The sequence below is a fragment of the Diaphorina citri genome, unplaced genomic scaffold (genome assembly GCF_000475195.1).
Source record: "Diaphorina citri unplaced genomic scaffold, Diaci psyllid genome assembly version 1.1 scaffold191, whole genome shotgun sequence".
NCBI classification, from domain to species: Eukaryota; Metazoa; Arthropoda; class Insecta; order Hemiptera; family Psyllidae; genus Diaphorina; species Diaphorina citri.
Genome location: NW_007377628.1, coordinates 190681 through 196914, shown reverse-complemented (window position 1 = coordinate 196914; position 6234 = coordinate 190681).

Below are 6234 nucleotides of genomic sequence, written 5' to 3'. Positions count from 1 at the left end.
TATAATAGGTACATTTATACCTAGTTGTATCCAGGGAAAGAGCTACGGAAGCACTACTTAGCAAATATTTCTAACCCAATAATCTAATCTGCAATTTTAATACGTTTTCAACTTCCGACACATTTTGTTGTGATAATGTGAACTAAGCTGAAGCAAGGGTAAGAGGTGGGAACGTCAGATAAAGCTTTGAGATTATCATATTTTGAATAAACTGGAGGGCAAATTGATCCTGTGTTTATTTGCCCTACTTGGGATACTGTTTCTCTCGACAAAACTTTTTGTACAAATGAATGCGAGGTTGAAATAAATATTTAACTTTGCATAGTGTTTTTGCCTGATGCAAGTTGTTCGTGTTCAACACCATGAGTAGTGCGGTGGAGAGAGCTTTCTAGATTTCCTCTCTCTTGTTTGAACTTTGTGTGCGAGATGAATGTGGGTGGAGATTTACCAACATGATTTTCATTCATGTTGGAGAGTGAGGGGAGATGTGTGACAACTGGTGGTCTCCACATATGTGATTAGTTGATTACAATCAACAAGATCAAAGGATTTAACCTAAACAAGACTGGTACCATTTACGAGTATTTAGTATTTATAGCTTTCCACACTTCTACGATAAATCTGAAATTACAGAGAATTTTGAATTAGGGTCAGATCTATGAATACATACATTAAATTTAGTGATTATCAAAATGGAGGCTCCAATCTCCTGCAGTAATTCATCCTCCCAAGTTTACCTACCCAGCAAAAATTGGACGATAAAATGTATCGCGCTTCTAATAATATTAATCTCTTGTTCCAGGAAGATGAAAATTACAGCGTTCTGACAAACATAATCATGTTACAATAATGTTTCCTTCACAAACCAAACCACATACGAGCATTTTTCCAGCTGAGCTATTTTAATCTTTTCACTTTAGCCAGGCTTGAGAGCTTTTGTTTTCTTTTTTATTTGTGTAGGATTGATTTTCGCATAAATTATAAAATTGTTTAGGTAAATGAACGGGTCTAGTAATACGTGATAATCTAACATAAATATGTGTACACTGTACAAGTGAATGTTATAGGTATGAGTATATCAATACGAATGTGAGCTAATACAAAATTACAAACATACATTGGAAAATGAAACATACATACAGGGTGTGGCTGTGATTTTTATGGCACTCTAAAATTTAATGGCTTCCCTAGAAATTATTATAGAAAAATATTTCTCATAGATCGCCTTGTGACTCCAAAGTTGGCAACGAAAATCAATCACAGAGAATAGGTACCTATCTGTGAAGGATAATGCTCTTGCTGGGAATGGATTGACTGATCCCATAAATAAGGTTCTTGTCAACGCTTTGACAATGGAACAAGAGCATGGGTGCCTCTTTGAAGGTCTCTGCAATCCATTTCTTCCTGTCTTTATGTTTTGATTGATGTAATATGAAATGTCTGTCAAAGCCAGCCTTCATGTTAAAGTGATCGAGTACCAACTTGAAGATAAAGGAGGGAAACCGTCTGCATTCTGAAGTTCATTGTTTTTGTATTTAAGATAATTTATGATGTTCATCACAAAACAAAAAAACATCTCCGATTTCTAATCTCATTCCAAGACAAACAATACCAAAGTTCACCGGACAGGGTCACAGGAATTTGCAACATGTCAAGTCCAGTGTGTCTCTGGTCTTCGGAGCAAAAAACCGGAAACCGGTTCCGAGACCAGGAACACCTCCCACATGTCTTCATATCTCCAGTCGTTAACCTTTGCCACAGAATCTAGATCACTAATCACACCATTATTACTATTGAGTACGAGTTTGTCTATAAGTCTAGGACTGCTGCATCGTACCTACCTACCTACTACTATTGAGCTTTGAACATCAGATTGGCTACACAGATACTGTTCTGCATATACGCGAGGGTTTTATGCATCTCACTGCTGCTTCTTTTCTTTCGTATGCTCTAGTTCTCTAGTAGATACAGTTTTACACTTTGTAAAAAGGAAACTGTTAAAGTTGAACTATTATCAAGGAAATTAAAAAGAACGTAGATACTGCCATTTATGGAGCTAAATGAAAACCTTGAATGAAAAATAATGAAGCGAGCAGATTTAATTTTATTACCCTCATCTTCATATCTTTATTTTTATCATAGTAAAAGTTGTACGATTCTTTTCACAAAAGGTTTCTCTAAAAATTGATCATACTACAACTTTGAAAAACTTCCTCCTTTAAATTAGGAGTGGGCATTCTTTGATATTGTCCTTTGTCTACTTTGAGGTCACAATCACAATTTGCTAGAATTTAGAATGGTGCAATACGATATTTCTCAGGAGCATACTATTTACTGCGATAACGTCTGCGCAAGGATTTCAGATTTCATTCATGCATATCTATGAAGAAGCAGGACAGAGGTACGAATGGACATGAAATTTGATGACACTGAAATAATATCGAGTCGTCGAGTGTAGATTTCTTTCTTGGAAGAGAAGAATGCAGATTCGCACCTATAGCCTCAGACTGCTGAGGATAGAATTTCATAACGGACAAGAATGATAATCAAGAATAATATGGGGTGACTTTCTTCGAAGTGATGCGAATATTTAGCAAGTCTCTAATGATACGGAGATATCTCTAAGATGTCAATGGGTAAACAATTAAAGGCTGAAAAAAGATCAAGGCGCTTACATTAAGTCTGGGATATAGTGGATAATCTGATGGTATCAGTTTGATGTGTGAAAGTATGTTATGATGTGTAGCAGTGAAAAAAATCAAGATAATTTGATGACACCAAGAAGTTCATAGACCAAAGAATACAGTAGTAATTTGAAGCGAAAAACACTTTGTACAGAGGACTGAGAGGACACCACAGAGTACAGTTGAAAGTTAATAATGGCTGACTGTGATGATCTAAGAGGGTGTATTCCACCAAGGAAAGCAGTATTAATCCACATATACCTGCAAGGTATGTATAAGGTTGATGTCTTGATAGTAATTATGTTTGTGCTTCATTTCAGCGTACAGCTACTGTTTCACAACACATACCGCTACCGCTACTGTGCAGTCGTATTCACTCTTATTATCCTCTGAATGATAAACCCGCTCGCTCTATTCATCAGGTTTTAATGATGCATCAAATTTCACTTGATGAGAGGGAGGGGAATATAACTTTTGTTGAACATTTTTCATCCCGCGTGCGGCCAAAATGACAATACCAAACAAAAGTGGATAATCCCTGGGCCTAGGGAAGAGAAATATTTCATTCGAAATATTATTTAAACAAAAACATTGTTTTGTATATCTAGGACTAGAAAGTAAAAAATAACGGAAAATGTTACCCAAACAAAAGGCTTAGCGTTTTCAATCGAAATAATAATGAAAAAGTTTCTCTCTCAGATGAAACTTTTGTTGAAGAGGTCCAAGTCACAAGGGATGATGGAATGAAGCTGAGACGTGAAGAATCGTGAGGAAATTCTAGAAAGCAATCAGAAGAAAAGAACCATGATAGAATAAATTGTTTTTACTCCTTACTGAAGAAGCACCTATGTAGATTACTACAGCCCAGGATACTTTGGTTAGTTCTTGGTTTTTGTGATTCTCTGGTAGACTCAAAAGCTTTGCAAAATCCAAGACAAGTTACCTATTCCTGAACTCTTTCTCGTCAGTACACTTTCATAGCGGTAGAATTTTCATTTTCTGATGCATGATTAGTTCTCATTAAACCATTATCCACTTGTTTCTTCTGATTCTTTTTGAACGTCATCTTCTCTTTCTGCATTTAGTTTATCATAGCTTCTTACATATCCGTGCTGTGTCTTAATGATGTTAACCTTCCCATCAACTTGACTTGGGTGTATTCTTATTTCTGCATTATTTACCTACATACATTGCCCATTCACTTCGGTCGTTTCCCATACGCCTTCGCAAGTTCTCAGCATGCTATTATTATCATAATCTCATGCCAGAACATTAGACTTTAATTATATCGTTCGAGCGTAGATTATTAGAGTTTACTTTCGGAGTATGCCTTTTACGTATTCGTTTTGTATGTATTCTGCGTAACTATACTTCAATTGCCATATAAAAATATTTACATGTCCCAGTTTAGGGATACCTATTTGGTTGATATTTTATTTTATCATATTTAATACTTCTGTAAGTAATGTTATTTTTTTTTTCTCCCATTGCTATGGAAAAGTATTATTTACAATAGAAAAAGGAAATCATCTCTTTTGAAATGCATTCGCCTAAGGTATTCATGTGCTTTACGGAAAGAAAATTTCTTTCCTTTCCGTTCAAATCTACAGTAAGTACATGTAGAAAGGAAAAACTCTAAGCAAGTTGTGTGCCCGACCGAAGTCTACGATACTTTTTTCATTAACTTTTTTTCTCTCCTGAATTTGTTTTTATTCTTTTGTTTTGGTCTTTTGGGGATTAAAACAAAGGTTTGAGTTTCAATTGAAACCAACGAGCGCGACAAGACGAGAGAGCAAACGTGGAGGCGAATCTTTTATTTTTATCAAATATCCTGAGAAAATGTCTTGATTCAATCTAATACGGATGATTGCGGATTGTAACTGTCGGGAAAACCATTCAGGTTATACTTTCAAAGGAACAAACAAAAACATTTTTAGCTAAATTCCCTTTAGAGCTGATTTGTTGGTTAGCTTAATTGATCTTCCAAATATTCGAAACACACTCGAAACTGGAATCACGGGTATAAAGGTAGATATTAGTAATGTTAGTAGGAACGAATCAAATGTAGTCATATGAAAACGACATTGACAATTTCTTACAGTTTGGAAGGTTAGTAGAATATCTATTAGTCAATAATAAAGATTAGATAGAAAGGAGTGTTAGCAATAAAATATTAGAGAACTTACACATAGCAAATATCTACATAAACACATCTGATTGAACTAAGGGGCATCCGACGCCAACCGTTACATCAGTCACCATGAGGGAACTTTTAATCAAAGTTCGAGTAGAAGAAACAACGAAGCCTCACTTCGTAGAATGTTATTAGTAGTTGGGAACTGTTATAAACTCATTTAGAAGAGGATCTCGATTAAAAATGATATTGTAAATAAAACTAAGATTGTTGATAAAATCTTGATCTTTTCTTGATCAACACAAACACAATGCATCTGCAATATCTACATCCGAGCAAAAAAGAATAGTTACAGTTTACACGGTAAAGAGAATAGCAATGAGTACTTCTCCAAAAGAATTGATTAAATTGAGTATAGATAGTAATAATACTTTATATTTATCGATCTTTTTTATTGTTTTTATCAAAAGCAAAGTGATTAACGTCCTTGACTTTGCTCGTGTAAATAATCTACACGAGCAGAGGTAGGTAAATTGGTTATCAAAAAATCGAATTTTGTAAAAATTTGTTAGAACAAAAAGTAAATCTGTTAGCTCACTTGTTCTGGAATGGATTATAAATCAAGAAACTCAGCTTGGAATTAATTTATTTTAATTTGACCTGACAAAAACAAGCCCAGAGAGAATTAATTTTCTACATCACTGTTTATTATAAATTCTAGCACTGACATAACTTCTGGCGTACTGTTTACTTCATTTGCAAAACCAATACCTCAGAGCTCAGAGCTGCACCTGACATGATTTTGCTGATATAAGGTGTTTAGTATCTCTGATAGTATTTCGTATTAACCCTTTCCATACCTAGTCATCTTTAAAGTTTAAATGATGAATAGGTATTTTATGGAATCATTTTATTTGTAATGTAAGCACTTAGGTATTCTTATTGAAGTACTATATTTAGGACATAAATATACCCGTTTTTATTCAAATTAAAATTAACTCCACACATGGCCTTGCTGCTTAGCGTGTAAATAAATAAATAAATAAAATTAACTCGGTGCCGAGGGTTTTCAATTTTTTTCTATCGGATAGTCCAGTCAAAAGCAATAGTTTGTTCTATGTTGCCTACTTGTCTTTTGCTCGTATATTCTTTTATAATGTATTTTTCGCTAATTGCCTCAGAAAGTGTCCTTTGAAACCCAAGGTGAATACAAACAATTGGATGACTATCGGTAGAGTAGGTCTGGGAATGAAATCATGGTCACTAGTTTGTATTCAAGACCTTTCATTTACTCGATCAATCAGCTCATTAACTCTAATCCTACCGTCAACTATCATATAACTATACGCTCCTTTTGTCTCATTATTTATTTAATTACCAATTGAAATCGTGTTTGTTATGAACCTCTAGTGTCTC